Genomic DNA, 18,526 nt, shown 5'->3' with positions numbered 1-18,526 from the left:
CTTTCAACTCTGCAAATCCAATAAAATAATTGATTAATAACATAAAACACACACGGTTACTTTTCTTTTGGTCAGTTAGGCCATCTAGTATGTTTAAACTAGCACTACTGGTCTTATTAGAGTCCTCATAGCATAACTTTAGTTGGTGTTAAAATAAAGAATTATTTGTTAAGCAACTTGTCAGTATAGGGCCACTTCCTTTAATCATTGCTCAAGGTTTCCCCAATGATTTTCAGAAAAACTGCCCTACTTTTAGAAATTGGTTAAGAAAAAAAATTTCTTGACTGTGATTAAAAAATTCTGATCAAGTATTTGAAAAGCGATCACTGATAATGACAACAGCTCTTTTCAAGACACCCCTCACTGACTAGCATACAAAATCTCCTTACAATATTACCACTGAATCACATATTTAATGTCATGAGAATAAAGGAAATGATTACTAACTAAAGAAATTCTTGATTGTTAGACAAATTCTCCTTGTCAGCACCTTAGTAAATGTACAGGGAACAGTTATGCATGCATTCTGAGTGGTTCTCACTTATGATCTATTGGAGGACAGACATATAGATGACATTATCATTAAAACTTTTTTTAATTCTTTATTATATAAAACAAATAGATTCCAAGTTGCCATGCATTTTGACGTCATCTGTGATCTATTACTGAACAGACGCATGGCAACTTGGAATCTATTTGTTAAATTGATGTTAGGGTGTATTAAGGGTTAACAGTTAAATCTTATTTATCATTTAATTAATACTCTGTACAAGTAATTATTTGTTAGTCAGTCCACTTTACTGACTGTGGGGAACACAGTAGCCTAATGATCAGTGCACCTGATTCTGCGTCCAGAGGTTTGGGTTCAAGACCTAGCTGAATCAAAGTGTTGCCTAGGGTTAGGCTTAGTTGGTGAAGGTTAGTTCTTACACAAGAGACTTTTAATTACTTTCATAGCACCTCTCTTCAACCTGGAGTACAAATGGGTACAGGGGAACGGACAAGGAAGCCTGATGAAATGTTGGGAGGTCACATTGTTATGGACTAACATCCCATCCAGGAAGTGGTTGTAATACTCCTTGTTGCTTCACACTACATGAAAACTGGGAAAAACTAAGTACTGAACTATCTGGAACTTTTTGAAAGATGAAGGTCCATGTTTATTGTATCGAATATTACAGGGGAGAGGGATCATTTAAGTCATTTTACATGAAAATTTTCTAAGGAAATTGTGGAATGCAGTACTGTACTTGGATAAAAGAAACCAATGGGAAAGCAATAGATTACATTTGGGACTACTGCTCTGTTTAAGAACATGATGAGGTTATACAGAAATGTTCCTTCAAACGGTAAGAAGGGGAGTTGAAGCTGAAAAGCCATCCCGCATTGGGGGCGTAGATATTTACTGGAACTAAGCACTGAGCACAATCAGACTGTGAGTTGGTAAGCTAGTTAGCTAAACAGGAATTCATGACTCGCACAATTCTACCTTGGCTACAATAATTTCAAAGTACGTTTGACCAAGGAAGGTATGTTCCTCCACTTTTCCGCTAGGTATCTTGGTGTAAGAACCTGTACATTTTTTTCGGCTTTGTCAGTGTTATTTTCCTAAGCCGTTTAGTGTTGTGACTTCCACCTTTTCTAACAGGTTCCTCCACAAACGATGAGTTTGAAGCTGGTATCATTTTCGAATTTCATTCATATGAAAATAATATAGCGACGCTTGATCGCCGCTAGCTGGACCGTACGAATCTCACTGATCGACACAACAAATATCGCCCCAATTTCTTTCATGGAACGCCTCCTTTATTAAATGTCGTATTTGACCGTGAAGCTAAAAATAATTGATTCACAAAATTAGGGACAAGAAATTAGCTATAGAAACACTCGAGGTAAATTAAACTTACATTGTTGCCGGATCTGGCGAGAGTCAACACAAAAAGGACCTTTCCTTCCTTCGATAAAAACGACAGACAATTTCTTTCTATTAAACCACGAGTGCTTGCGAAATCGATCGAATTATTGAATTGCACAATAGATCCATTCTGTTTGGAAATGCGATACCACTTACGGAACGCGTGACGAGGCACCTAGTGTGACTTTTACAGATTATTAATTAAACAATTACTAAATCAAAACAAGGGATAAACCCGTGCCTTAGGGGCACTTACAAATAATATCACACCTTTTGTGCATTCGTAAAAGCAAAAGAGCCTTGTGAGTTCAATGGAAGGTTATTTAACTGTAAGATTCCCGTTGAGCTGCATTTTGTTAAAAAGTAAAGTGCATGTCTTACCAGGTTGGTTGTAAACAAATCCTTCTGATCCAAGTTTCTGTAAACTTCTCCATTTCACCCTAGCTGAAAAAAAATTTCATTAGCTATTATTGATCAGAAAGAAACAAAACTCGTTCGAACGCTATAAATAAAAGGCAAACCTCAATAAAACGTGTAACTAAAGCCCCCACAATTTCCAGACATGCATGCGTTGTGTTTTATGTAGTTTTATGCAGCAAGATCTTGTACCCAGGGGCTTCACGGTTCAAAACGTTAAGTCCCTGGGGGCGAAATTGCGTTCAACTTGGCGACTGAATGCAGACCGATTGTTACCGGTAGTCTTGACAGAATTGAAAGCAATTTTTGTGATGAGGAAAATTCTCAAAAAGCTTCACTCAACCGTGCCCGTTAGAGAACTCAATTTTCCTACTGGCCATCAATCTGAACATACCGGCAAGCACGGCTGCTTACAACATGAACAAATTTTTTTGAAAAAAAGTGAGCCCTTGATTTCAATGAAGAGGAAAATAATTCATTTTTAAATCAGTTTCATTTAACTAAGCCTAGAAAGTAGCTGATAATTAGTCGTTGTTAAAATTATTTCTATCATTTCTTCCGTATGATCCGTTGTTTACTTTATTTCTGTCGTTGCTCTTTTCCGAATTCTTTCGAAGCTCAGAGCTTTTTCCTTACTCGAAGGAAGCTAATGCTGGTATCCCACCAGTTCATTTCCTTGTGGAAGTGCCAGCGTAAATCATCGAATTTCTTTTTCACGCATGTCAAAAATAAAAGGCCTGAATGATATGTAATTATTTTCAGTACAGACATAGGATTACATCCTGCCTCCAGTCAGAACCGAACGCGTTAAACGTTGCTTTTTCAATAGATGTCTTTTCGAATTTGTGTCGTTACTTAGTCTTGTATATACATCATAGAAAATTCGAAAATGAAACCAGAAATTCTGGTTTCCGTTTCCAGCTCTGTTTTCTTCAAATGACATGCAATCTCCATATAACTGCCTGTCTGCACAAGAACACTGTGCATGTTACATGTTCATTTTAGAGACAATCACATTTTCATCTAGAATCAGCTGCTAGAGAAAGTTTGATAGCGGATATATTTTTTTCTAGCATTTTTTCTTTGAGATTGAGGTAAGAATTTAGTTGTAATACATTGATTTTGGCGTTATCCAACACACAAGTTAAATATGTTGGAACACAAATAGACAAATTGACGACCATACGTACAAATTCGGGTGCCCGATTTAAAGTTGCTGTTTATCCTACTCACTATGGCGAACGAGACGGTCGCAAGTTAGAGCGCTACTGGGAAACTGTTGGAAGTCGAAGATTCATTATTCTGAAGCTAAGGACTACATGTTCAGTCTCAGCGGGTCCAATAAAATATTTTGATATCTATCCTGATTATTTTCCTTGTTGGTTTAGGTTAATCAACAATTAAAGGACACATTTAAAATTTTCCCGAAGGTTTTTTGACTGTGACATGTTCTCCTGTTTTACCTTTTCATTCAGAATCGTTTTCAAACGAATATCAGTGTCACAAAGCAAACCGGTTTGGTTCTGTTTTATTCTTAGTTATGGCTGAAGATAAAGTTTTGCAATCAAAAGAAGAACTTGGTCTGAAGAGCGAGAGTTCCTCAGGTGAGAGAAAACATATTTCAACAAATTGTAGCATGCACTTAGGGGAAAGACGGACAAATAGATTTAATTTTAAACGAGGATAAAGATGAATTTCTATCACGGCGTTGCCATCAACAAATGGAAGAGAAATTACAGGTTTCACACCTTGCGGACCTAACCGCTTGTTTTGCTGCGATGTTAGAGGTAGTACGTGCAGGCTATCCACTGAACTTTGGAACCAGCCAGTTTGTGCTGAAGATTTACCCTCTGAAAGTCTATCGCTACAATGTCGACATCTTCGCAGCTTTTTTTTATGCGAAATACATGAACATTCACAAATTAAGGAAAAAAAACGGTCGTGGTGAAAATTATCTGTGGTTCAGGGTACCAACTTCTCTGACGATAAATTGAGCGGCCATTAGATTAATTATGATAGTAATAACGCAGAAAGGTACATTTGTGCGCTAGTATTGTTTTTGTTTGTTTGTTTTTCTTCGGTTTTGTTTTGTTTTTAATTTGAAATTACGGCGCGCAATGTACGTCACATAAAAAACAACTGGTAAATAAATCTGCCTCGACACCGTGCGGAATTTCTTCACTTATATAACCCTTTAACTCCCATGAGTGACCAAGACAGAATTTCTCCTTACAATATCAATACAACATCAAGCAGACAAGTGATGAGAATAAAGAAAAATATCAGTCCGGGGATTACAAGTTGATCCAATAGCAAATTCTCCAAACTAACATCACAAGAACTGTATGGCAGACAGTAAGGAGAATCACTAATGAGATCTTTTGGGAGTTAAAGGGTTAATTATCCGATGCATTTGGAAATTGTTCCATTTATTTTTAATTTGCATTGTTTTACCCATCTTCATGAAATTCATAAACAGTAACTACCGATGAGGTTTCATGATCGACAGAGTTCCAAAGTTCATGGATACGCCCGCCGACGGACCACACTTCGGCATTATTCAGTCAAGAAAAAAAAAACTATGAATCAAACAAATAAAAATATTGGACTTAACCAGTATTAATTTTGCAAACTTTATGGGCTGCATTGAGAAGCTTTGATTCATAGAATGGAACTTTGAACAGTGACGTCACAATTTTCGTTTTAAATTTATTTTTCAAATCTTGAGAATGTCTTTTGATCTTCTTGTGACTTTCCATGGTATTTCTGTAGTTGTCGTGTGGTGTTCTCTGTTTACTCCCCGTTTCACTTGAAGTTAAAGTAAACACCTGAAATCCGTATTGTCCTCTTTAATCAAAGTGGCTTACCAAGTTCCAGGGTAATTTTGTATGATCAACCGAGTTGTAACTACGGGGCCAATTTACGTTATTGACTCGGTTTATAACACTAAATCACCCTGTTATACTCTCCCACCAACGCAGCACCACAGTTTCTCTAGAAAGTTACCCCCTTTATTCATTTACCAAATTCCAAATCGATTTAAATTTTCAGCTACACGTAAAGAATGTGAGACAAACCAACGACAGATTTAGATTTTGCGGAGGAGTCCGCACTAAGAGCAATAGATAAAAATACTGATGAAATGAGATAAACCAACAACGGTTGGTGATTCCCGAAAAAAAAAACGATTTTGAAAATCCAAATTTGAGTTGCCAAGACAGTGTGTACCTTTGGGAACGCGTCGAAGATAATAATAATAACTAGTTGCAACATTTTAGACCTTCAGATCATCTTTGTTTTTCGAGCCAAAAGAGTCTTGAAGCAGTCGCATTCACGGTTTCATTTGCAGAAGAGTCACGCTAACACTGAGGTGACTTCTATTTTAAGTATGTCAGAAAGTAGCGTCCCGGAAGTCCAAGAAAAACTGGATTTGCATTGGTTGACGAGCTTTCTTCAGGTGAGGGAAACAAAACAGCAAATAAATTGCACCTCTCAAGTTTGTAAGATTTTTAAGAAGGAAAGTGACCTGGAACAAGAAGCGTATGAAAATAAATAATCAACTGATCACTGAATATGAAGCAAAAAGAAAAAATCAAACCGCAGTAAGCGAGTCGAGTTAGTGTACTTTACACTCTGAACTCAGAATGAAAAAATTATTTTGCTTAGTATCCTTAGACATTGAGAAATGTCAAGTTGTATTCAAGAAGGAGTCTGATGTCGCTGGTCACAAATCAACAGGTACAAGTAGCAAGCGTGAGTTGAATGTGTATGACTCTATATCATAAATAGTTTTTTCTGATAAATTTCGCGAAATTAGTGAGGGTTTCTCGACAACTGTAGAAATAATATGCATTTGAACTGGCTACATCGTGAGACAAATGATTATACTTCAGGGCATTCACCATAATGAATGATGAATTACTTCTACCTTTTTCACGATATGAACAAAACAATCAAACTAACTGTTCTAAAAATAGTTCAGCAAGCTTTTTTTTTATTACTTAAAACGAAAAATTTATAGTCTTGTCGCGCCAGGAAATTATTTTTTTGCACTTCTTCAGTGATAACAAGTTATCAACTAAGCGTTCAAATAGCAAAGTAGACTTCATTAACACTTGTGTTTTCATCTATCTATCTATCTATCTATCTATCTATCTATCTATCTATTTCTTGAAAAGTATACTAATCTATTGTTAAGAGAGCAGCAGAACTTGACACTGTCTAGTTCTGAATAGCAAAATGCCTTGGACTGGTGCGTCAAAAACTTTGCGACGCAAAGAAGTCGGTAGACCGTCAGAAATGGACTGAAAGGACTGAGTTAGTTTTGTTAATTCAATATTTATACGAAAATTCGAAAAAGAATTATTTGGTAAGCTCCAAATAGCAAAAACGAGTTAAGGAAAATTTTTAAATTTTAAGTTTTTCAGTCTGTTTCATTATTTCAGTATTAAAATGGAAACGTCCAGGGAAAAACACACAAATATCTTAAAGGACTAAGAAAACAAAAATTTTCCGAATTTTCATTACAAACGGACCTTACGTTACAACACTTTTTGTTATTTTAAGTTACCAAAGAAGCAAAAGTTGAAGAAGCCGATGGAAAACAAGACCATCCTGACCAAAGTTCATCAGGTAAAGGAGAAAAAGAACAATTCGATGTCTGTTAGGTTTTTTGTTTGGATTTTCATACTATACCTCACATCAGAGGTTTGTCCTTATGATGGACAACTACTTAATTATCTTGTTAGTCCAACAATCAAGTTTTCTGTAAAAGACCACACACAATAAACTGGGGTAACACCACCTAGGACGTCCTGAGACCGATATCTTATGTCTAATAATAATAACGATAATAATTGATAATAGTTAATGATAACAGTGACGAAGATGATGATGACGATGATGACGACAACAGTACCGATAATGACAGTGACAGTAATAATAATCATCATTATGATAATAATGACGACGATACGATGGTGATGATGATCACTAAAGCCACCTCTCTTGTTACTTTTAGACGAGGGAAAAGATGAAGATTTATCAGCAGGAAAAATAAAGGAGTCAGAGATTGGCACTTCAACAGGTACAGAATTGAACAATGAGCATATTATAGAAGGATACTGTAATTATATAAATGCCAGTCTGAATAAATACTAGTTTGAGTCAATACTCAGTGGCATCTGGTTTAATGCTTTAATGCTTGAGAACTCAACAAAAGCAAAAGTGACTAAACAAAACTAAGGCCAAAATGTATATTAGACGCTGTGAGCGAGGTCGGGTGTTCCATTTTACCAGTTCATTATCCCTCCGCACTAACCTGATTTTGAAACATTTTCCCAATCACAACCCAAGCTAAATGATTCATTTCTATATTGGACTCGTCAGGAGATAAAGTTTCAGGAATCCAAGTGAAACTGGATTTGGTGATGAGCTTTCTTCAGGTGAGAGGAACAAAGAAAAGAAAGTAGATAGCAATAAATTAAGTTAGTGGGTATTGAGTACAACAAACGTCATGAAGGAAACTTTGAAATAAACAAACAATGGATCATTAACTAAAAGTGTTCTTAGTTCAAAGATAAATGTTTTTACTTTCATAATTCGAGGCCAAATTGCATTAAAGAAGGAATCAGATGGCAATGATAACAAATTAATAAGTATAAGTAATATTTGTAACACTCAGACAGTTTGTAAGACTACATCTGTAGGACGATTGTCCAAAAAAAGGCCTTGAGTCTATTTTGTTTAAAATTGCGCAAAATGACTATATTTCAATGGCGGCATTGGTCTGCACAGTTTCCGTAATTTCAAACCAAGCTGCGATTGTTTACAAGTATTCGTAACGTTAAACAATTTCATCGTTTTCCTCGCACCTTGTTACTTGATCTTAAATGTTTACGCGGCAGAGAAGCCGTTGAGAGACAAGTGGCGTAGAAATTCACCCAAGGAAACGTTTTACCAAAAGGACAGTTGTAGTTATTTCAAATGGAACGTTGCAAGACAATTGAGCGTTAAAAAGATTGAAAACTGACGGAATAAGTCATTTTCTGTGGGTTAATATTAAGACAGAAATAACCAAGAGATTCTTCAGAGCCGTAAGCTACACAATAACGGAGAAATTTATATTTTTCGGCCTCTAAAGTTATTTTAGTCTTTCATATTGCGATATTAAGAGGAAAACCCCAATGAAAATATCAGAAGATGATGTAAATTAATTGAAAAGCTTTTCAAATATTCCAGTTTTTATGACCTATGACATTCTTTGTTTTTTTGAGTTACCAAAGAGGCGCAAGTTGAAGCAGGCGAAAACCTGGACTTGACTGACGACAGTTCATTAGGTGAGAAAAGCAGTTAAATAATTTTCAGGAAATTGTTAACTTGTGCAGAGTTTGCACCGATGATGGACAGAAATTATTCAATATGTTGTTAATTACCTTATCATTTTGAAATTTTTCCTGGTCCAGCAAGTCTAAATACTCGCGGCACTCCTCACTTATTTGTAATTTCCCCGCCCATAGGATACCACTTCAATGGGTTCCATGTCTGATATGGGCACTTTATCATACGCCAGATATCTTTTTATTTGATGTGTTGTGACAAACTAGACGTAAATTTATACTCAACTAAACTATTAACACTCCTTCCTCAATGTGCCCCCGCCTAAACGAAAACTTAACTAAACTGAGCTAAACTTAAATAGACAACAGACCTTGCAGATGCATTAAATTGAACTTAACCAAGAACGCATTTAACTGAACGTATATTAGATACAACTTTTGGTTATAATTTCAGCGGCAGACAAAAGTGAAGCTTCCTCAAGCGATAACGGAGTGGATTTTAATGCTTCTTTGTCTGTAGCAGGTAAATAGGACTGACTTGGGTTTAAATCAAACATATTCATAATAATAATATATCTCTGATGGACTCCCTATAATTTATTGTTTCATGACCCAGGTGGTGCTAACTGGGAAAAGTAAACAGAATCTAAGATAATGAAAACGTAAAGAGTAGCAATAATATGATGATGTTGATGATTGTGAAGACAGCGATGACGATCATTAAAACCTTTTTTTTTAATTTCCGATTTGGGGAAAATTAAAGTTTCATCATTTGGAAATATAAAAGATTTAGAGATCGGCAGTTCCCCAAGTACAGAATAAAACTGTAAATAGTATGGAAGTATATTGTAATCATAAATCTGGATTATAAATAAAATTTTGGTTTGAAATTTATTAACAGGCAGCCACATCTAATTCAATGATCTAATTCCTGAGCACTCAGCAGCAATAAAAAGCAACAATCACGAACGAACAGGGGTGGAAAAGGGTGCAATTATTATTCTTGATCATATTTGACGTTCTAGGGAGGTTAATTTCTATGAATGTATTATTCTTTATTGTTTAAAGGAAAAGTCCAGAGCACAACCCAATATGTTTGATTCTTTCCTAATTTTTAGCTACTTCGGGAGGGAAAGATTCAGCAAACCGAGAAAAGGTGAATTTGGAGGATGTGCTTTTATCAGTTGAGAGAGATGAAACAAATTAATTGCACTTCTCAAGTTTGTGAGTGAAAAAAGACCTATGAAAATAAATGAAACACAAACAACTGAATCATTACGGCTAAAGGTTTCCATTACTTAAAATAAAATATTCTTCTTTACCACTCCAAGGTCAATCTGGATTCAAGAAGGAGTCAGATGACGATGATGGAAAATCAACAGGTACAAATAATTAGAACAAACGCGGAGTGTGTGTTAGCTTAAGCGTCAATTAAACACTGGGAAACACGTCGCAAAGCAAGTCAGCTTTTCGAATATTGAAGAGGAACTGATCCCTTCTGGAGGGTCAATATTTAGGATAGAATAAGGAAGAAATTATTTTTTAACTTAAACCGGCACGATAACCATGCGTTTTACATTTTTCACTTTCCAATTGAAACTGATTTGGGCTCTAGATATTTTTACACTTAGGGGAAAAACCTTGCATGTATTAAGAGATAAAGAAAACAAAAGTCATGAAAAATCACGAGTATTATAACTATTTACAAGTATTGAGGGTCCCAATGGGGTTAACCGTTAGCCGTAAACGGCCAAAATATTTAGCCGTTAGACGTAAAAATTGACAAATTTTAACCGTTAGTCGTAAAAAAAGTTAACCGTAAAAAATATCTCTGGTGGAAACAATGGAAAGGTGTTAACCGTTAGCCGGAAATTGGCCAAAATTTTAACCGATAGCCGTAAAAGCCATCACCCCATTGAGACCCTCATGTATTGGTATTTTAGTTGGTCAACAGGCCTCCTCAACAGCAGCTGTTGGAGGCCTGGACTTTGCTGATAACGGTTTATCAGGTGAGAAAAAAGAAACAAGCATCTTTAGATTTCTTTTTAGAATTAACAATAACAAGACAACTAGAACTGAAATTTTGTCAACTATCAACTTAGTTGATGTGAATCAGAGCCATTCGCTCTGACGAAGAGCTAATGCTTGAAATGTCAGCTTTAAAACTCTTTACGGTTGCTAATTTAAGTTATCAACTCAGTTAATTACCCTGTTATACTCTCCTACCGACGTAGCACCACAGTGTTTTCAGAAACTTATCCCCTCTACTATTATGTCAACTATGATTAGTAAAGCGAATATTCTTGGTACCTCTACAGTCTAACAGACCAGTTATCCATCGCATTATCACAAGTTTAGTCCATAAGTTGCCTCCTTGATCAGTTGATGACACAAAATAGAGTAAAAACCATTTCTTTGTAATTTCATTGACAGACAAAAGTGAAGCTACTCCTGTTGAGAAAAAAGTGGATATGAAGGATGCTCCTTGCGTAGGTAAGTTAAGAAGCACAGACAAATCAAAGTCCTTAAAAGCCTGAGTTAAATGGAATTTAATATGCAAAGATAATTTTCTGAAAATCACTTGCGCGCGTATTTCACCAAGTATGTGGGGTGACTGGGCGGAATGGATTTTGACCAAGGAGTTTTTGACTATTGCGTTACCGAGACGAAGTCGAGGTTTATAAATCGAAAACAAAAAGAGCTTCAATTTACACTATTACATGTTACCCCGTGTTGAAATCATTTATTGTATTACGTTCACTTGGACGACAGAGCGAAAGACTTACGAACGACTACATCACCTACGCAAGCACTGTCAGACGAATACGACAAAAACTCTGGTTTTATCACCGCTGTGAAGATCACGGCCTTGTTCCGGCTTAAACTCAAGTCCCCGTTGAACACATAGGGCGCCATCTAGATCGTCAAGGCCACCTACAGACGACTGGTCAAAGCGCGGATAAATGATTGCCACAGAAGACTCAAACGCTACAAAAACAAAACACAACAAGTACACGACAAAATTAAATAACTGATACCTACTGAATTATTTGACATTGTTACGACTATTGCAAACAAACGAGGCAACAAAGCGACTGAACGTGCCCGTACTGGGCATCAACAGAAACTGACACGACTTCGACAACTGAGTAAGGAACATTTCTTCCCGACCCTTAGACAAGAATGAAACTCGCGTACTGTCATACGGACTGAAACACTCAGTTACACCGAAACGGATACCGACCGAGGTTATTGTATCTAGTATTGAAGCGGCTCTGTCTCGGGAAAGAGAACTATCTGAGTCTACCAAGGATAACATCAGAAGTAGAATTGCTTCCACTCTACAATCAGCGTCACAATATATTGTTTCTTTCTGTGGTTCTCTGACATACCGACTGTCCAAGTACCTGACGACAATACTACAACCGCTGACCGACAAATCCAGACGAAAATTACAATCCACTGAGGACTTCATTAACGCCACTAAGATTGTACAGATATCTGACGACTACAAAGTAGTGTCATTTGACGTGAAATCGCTTTTTCCGAGCATTCCACTTCAACTGGCACTACAATGTACTGAGACTGCTATCTTAAAATATACCGACCCTCTGCCGCTACCGACAGAGGACATTGTGGACTTACTAAACCTTTGCCTGATGTCAGCTTACTTTCAGTACAACGGTAAACACTACAAACAGTTACACGGTACAGCTACAGGGTCTCCAGTTTCTGTTGTTGTAGCAGAAATTGTGATGCAGCATCGAGGAAAGAGGTCTTTCGACTTGTCGACAAGCGATACCGCTTTGGTTACGTTACGTTGACGATACTTTCACAGCCGTACGACACGACGAAATCGACGCATTCCATCGCCTCCTTAACGAACAAAACACTGACATACAGTTTACTTGAGAGGTCGAAGAAAATGGTAAACTACCTTTTCTAGACTGCGTTATAAGCCGTGACGACAACTCACTACGGATAACAGTTTACAGGAAACCGACACATACCGACAGATTACTGGACGAGTCATCCTACAGCCCAACATCACACAAAGCCACAACTATCAGGACTCTTACACGACGAGCGCAACTAGTATACAACACGATAGACAGCTTATCTGACGAGAAAAAGTACCTTGACCGTGTTTTTTCTAAGAACAACAACGACGAAGACTTCGTCCAACGTAACACTCACCGATCTACTACTACTACCGAAGCTAGCGACAACACAACTCCTACGACTACAGCAACTATACCGTACATAAAGGGCATATCTGAGAACACCTCGCGCATCCTGCAACAACAACAACAACAACAATACTTTATTGACTTTCCCCAAGGGGGCTTTTCAAAGACAATGTTATAAAAATAATCCTATTACAATTAAAAATCCTATTTACAATTAAAGATGTTTTAAAATCTGAATGTTCTAAAAAAAAAAAAAAAAAAATGAAAGCAACAAATATATAAAATTACAACTCTGTGAGTAATTTGGTCCTTAAACGTTTTTTAAAAACCTTAACGGAGTTGCACAGTTTTAAGGAATTATCCAAAGAGTTCCATAAGTTTACAGTTCTATAGAAAAATGTTCTCTGACCGCTAGCTGTTCTAAAGAATGGAATTTGTAAAAGCTGCGAATTTCTGGTGCTACGTCGACTAACCTCGGCTCGCTTTATGAATTTTGATGAGAGGTAATCTGGAGCCTGACCAGTCATGCATCTGAAGGCCGTAGTAGCGTTCCGGTAGTAAAGCTGGCTTTGAACTGAAAGCCAATTTAGTTCCTTGCGAATTGGTGTAACGTGGTCAAATTTACGCGCACCGCTAACAATGCGGCATGCGAAGTTCTGCACCGCCTGTAACTTGTCAACATTACATTTTGAGGTATTTGACCAAACATTGGAACAATAAAATAACCTGCTGAAAACTAAGGAATTAATAATCATCAAAAGTGTACGTTTGTCGAAAACATGCTTGACACGGTTTATTTGGCCCAGGCGGGACATGCACGAGGAAGCGGTCTTAATTATGTGTTCATCGTAAGTTAAATTAGAATCTAAAATCACACCAAGGTCTTTGGCGGTGTCTGCGGGGACGATGTCCTCACCCATAATGGAAAGGGAGCGAAATTGCAATTTTGCACGCATCTGCCTGCTGCCAAATATCATCAGCTTGGTTTTGCCAGGGTTAAGTAACAATTGGTTGTTGGAACACCATTCTCCTATTTTAAACAAGTCGTCTTCCAAATCAGCAATTGCATCCAGGTTGTCTTTAAGTTCGAAGGAAGTGATGAGTTTCGTATCATCTACATAACTCTGAGTGCTGCATTTCTGTGGGATCGATGGAAGATCGTTCGTATATATGCTAAATAGTAGTGGGCCTAAGATACTTCCTTGAGGGACGCCGTTGGTCACGGACAAAGGCTCAGATAGCGTTGAATGGATTCGTACTACTTGTGTCCTGTTGCTTAGGTAACTACGAAACCATTGGAGAGCGTCTCTGGAAATTCCGACGTCTTGCAATTTTAAAATTAACGTGTCGTGATTGACGCTATCGAAAGCTTTGCTCATATCTAATAGAACAACTGCAACCATTTAATATCCGCGTCCCTCACAAAACTTTTACCACACTACGTCAGTTACTGACTAGCGTTAAATACAAAGACGAACCGAGAAACAGGGAGAGAGCAAGGTATATGATCAATTACACCGACTGCCAAGCCTCCTACACCGGTGAGACTGGCAGAAACCTCAAAACTAGACTGACTGAACACAAACGAACAACGAGGAAAGGCGATGTCAACAATCGCATTGCTGAACACCACCGACTTCCAAACCACACTATTCACTGGGACTCTGCGCAATGCCTAACCTGCAGCGCCAACTACTTTCAACGACTGACCCTAGAAAGCTGGTTTACCAACTTGGAACAGACTCCCCTCAACAGGTGTCAGTCACCATCGGAACCATACAAACGACGCATTCACGACATTAATATTACAAACGAACGAATAGAACGACCTAACTCCACTAACGGATCGAGACCGACCAATCACGTTGCTAAACGTCACCGACTTACGAACCACACTATTGACTGGGACTCTGCGTAATGCCTAACGTACAGCACCCACTACTTTCAACGACTGACCCTAGAGAGCTGGTTTACCAACTTGGAACAGACTCCCCTCAACAGGCGTCAATCACTACCGGCACCATACAAACGACTCATTCACGACATTAACATTACAAAGGAACGAACAGAACGACCTAACTCCACTTACGAATCGAGACCGACCTATTACGACCGACCTACGCCACTTGAGTCTTACAGCCAATAACATCACGGCAAGACTGACCCATCAGTTTATACAAACCGGACTAAGAACATTCGACTGACAACAACTATTCACTTGACTGTGATGATGACTTCCGCCTTTTTTCCATGACAAAGAGGATGATTCTATTAGATTAGAAAAGTCTGATCAAGATAGAAAGTCTAACTGAACTCCCTCAGAGGGCCAGTCCGCATCTTTAGATATTTTTAATTAAATAATGTTTTCATCAAGTAGATAGCAATAAATTAAGTCAGTGGGCATTGATTACAACAAACGCCATGATACAAACATTAAAATAAACAAACAATGGATCATTAACTAAAAGTGTTCTTAGTTTAAAGGTAACTGATTGTTTTTTGTTTCATGGTTCAAGGCCAAATTGTATTAAAGAAGGAATCAGATGGCAATGATAACAAATTAATAGGTATAAGTAATAAGTATAACACTCAAACAGTTTGAAAGCCTACATCTGTTGGAAGATTATCCAAAAAAGAGCCTTGAATCATTTTTGTTTAAAATTGAGCAAAATGACTATATTTCAATTGCGACATTGGTCTGCACAGTTTCCGCAATTTCAAAGCACTCTATGATTGTTTACAAGTACTTGTAACGTTAAACAAATTTCATTGTTTTCCTCGCACCTTGTTACTTGATCTTAAATGCTTACGCGGCTAAGAAGCCGTTGAGAGACAAGTGTTGTAGAAATTCACCCAAGAAAACTTTTTACCAAAAGGACAGTTGTAGTTACTTCAAATGAAACGTTTCCAGACAATTGAGCGACCACTTCCTCGATACTGCCTTTAGTTATACCAACAAGTTCAATTGCAGCGTCTTCAAGAAACCGGGGAAACTACCAACACATTGGAAATCTGAGGTCCCTACCAAGTGGAAAAGGAATTGCATCACTGGCGCACTCCATAGAGCCAAACGTATCTCTACCGATTTTGACAAGGACATAAAAACTCTAGAAACTTCTTTCATCAATGCAGGCTATCCGAAACGTTTTATTTCACATACCATCAACAACTTTCTAAACGACTCATCACAAGATGACAACTTAATTCCGAATTTTCTCTTCGAAGAACGAAAGAAAGTTTTCATCAAGCTTCCTTTTTGCGGTAAAAACGAAAAACTCAGTAAGACTTTAATTGAAAAACTAAACAAGTTTACTAATTTCAATTTCATCTTTATAATCCAGTGGCAAACAAGGCAAATCAAAAGCCTCTTTAACAACAAAGACAAAAACACTCACAGATCCAAAGTTGTTTACAAAGGTGATTGCTCTTGTGGCGTTGATTACATTGGCGAGACTGTGAGAGACTTAGCAGTACGAATTGCGGAGCATTCAAATCCTGTTCACACCTCTAAGCCTGCAAAACACCTGCGGGAAAACCCATCACATTCTTTCACTTGGCGTGTTCTCTCCTCAGCACAAACACTCCACAAGCGTAGGATCGTCGAGGGACTAATGATCCAACAATTCCGCCCCAGTTTGAACAAACAAGTTATTTCTTATGTCTCCAAACTTTTCCCATCGGGAATTACAGAAGATATATATGTACCTGTGGACGGTCATCTTTTTTTTAACCCTGATGATGGCAAACAGCCGAAAACGTTTGGTTTAAACACTTTTTAATTTTTTAACCTTTTTAGCCTTGTATATAGAATACATTTTACAAAGCGAACATTATGGACAATTACTTTTTTAAGTAATTCTAAATGGTTCAGCCATATCACTGTTGACAGCAATCAGAGTTCTGAAATTGAAGTAGCAAGTTCTAAATACTCTGAAAAGAGTAGAGAGAAGTTGCTAAAAATGCCTGGGGTGTGTGTTTGATGGCTCTTTTTGCATGATCCCCAATTATGTACTTTGGCATAAGGTGGAATATGTGTATTATCATTTATGTAGCTGTCTTACAGAATAAATATAGGAAAGAAAACAGACTTTTCTAAAATTAATTCCTCATTCAATTTAACTTAATTAATTAATTTAATTTAACATAATTTTAATTTAACATAATTTTAATTTAACATAATTTATATAGCGCTAACTCCACTAATTGTCCAAAGCGCTTAGATAAGTTATAACTTGAATATTATACACACCCACTCTCGACAGTCAGCTTTATATCAACATAATTTATTGATTAAACAAATTTTTTTTCAATAATCTTATCATTATCACTCAAAAACTGATATTTATTTTGCTAAGAAAATGTTAAAAAACAAATTATTTTTTTCTTAAAATTTTAAAAGGAGTGATTCTTCTTATTTCAAGAAGGCTGTTTAAATCTTACAAAATGGTCTTATTCAAAGACTACTTTTGAAAATTTTCTTACACCTGGTAATGATGTGGTAAAATTTCCGCACAGCCCCATACCCTTGTAAAACAAATCTGTTTTCCCAATGGCAATGTATTGTTTTTGTCATTGTTTTCTCAATCCAAGAACTGAATGCATAATGTTGGATGGGGCTGTGCGGAAATTTTACCACGGTTTCAATCGTAGTGTAAGTAAGTATCGTTGCACTTCTTTAACTTGAGGTTGTATCCATCGCATACCATAAATTTAAGTAGGAAAGTTTGATGGCTCTTTTAAGAAAATCACATTTAACTCGCCTTCTCTCCTGATTTTGTTTGTGGAATTGAGCTGTATCCTCTATCGGTGTTGAGTAAGCGTTGTTTTCTGCTGTGTTTTCTGCATTTTCCTGTCCATTAGACAGTCCGTGAATAGCACAGCATGGCAATAAATAATATATCATTAGTTCCGTCTTGGTAGGTTTCATTTTCACGAACAAGGAATTCAGTCAATTCGCACTCTTCACAAGAGCTCTCCGTTCGAACGCCGGTGTTCTCTTTAAATTGTCAACACTTCATGTCATTGTCGACGTGGATCACGAAAGATTTCATTTAAATTCAGTTGCACGGAGTAATATCACGTTGCCTCAAAGTATGTAATTGACCGCTAAACGTAACTCTTCCCTCGCCAATCAGCTTACAGGAAGATTAGTAAAGTATCCTACCTACCCCTCCCCCCTTACTTTCTAAGTCAGCCTTCAGCAATGAGTAGATGAAGTATTTATCACAGTTTTACAGAGTTATTGGGTAGGAGAAAATATTCTTCAACAGGAGAAAACCAACTGTTGCGAACTTATATTTTTGTTCGGTATCGTGGCCACAGCATACATCTGTAATGTGTACCGGTGTTGGAAGTTTAAGGAGGGGTGGGGAAATCCTATCATATTCTACCAACACTTTCAGGCACATGTTTACTTTCGAGAGTACGGATTAGAGCCTTGTAAGTAGTGGTGTACTTGAAAACTTAGTATGATAACCCTGTTAAAGACAAAACCTGATGCTCAGAAATAAAACGACACAAAGTTTCTGCTGCCGCTGTTTCTTCGTCACGAAATAACGAGAGTACCAAATGTCACCCCATACCCCCTCCCCCAGTGAAGACATTTTTTTTCGCGGGTAATTTCGCGCAGTTCGTGAGAAAGGATCTGGGGACTACAAAACATTGAC

The 18,526-nt window shown here is 37.3% G+C and overlaps 1 pseudogene; it reads left to right on the top strand.

Annotated features, from left to right (window-relative positions):
* The first annotated feature begins 12,311 nt into the window (after positions 1–12,311).
* Positions 12,312–15,028, top strand: LOC149041675 (uncharacterized; annotated as a pseudogene).
* The last annotated feature ends 3,498 nt before the right edge of the window (positions 15,029–18,526 follow it).

This window comes from Pocillopora damicornis, chromosome 8 (assembly GCF_964200805.1).
Source record: "Pocillopora damicornis chromosome 8, jaPocDami1.2, whole genome shotgun sequence".
NCBI classification, from domain to species: domain Eukaryota; kingdom Metazoa; phylum Cnidaria; class Anthozoa; order Scleractinia; family Pocilloporidae; genus Pocillopora; species Pocillopora damicornis.
This window is presented reverse-complemented; position numbering and strand designations above follow the sequence as displayed.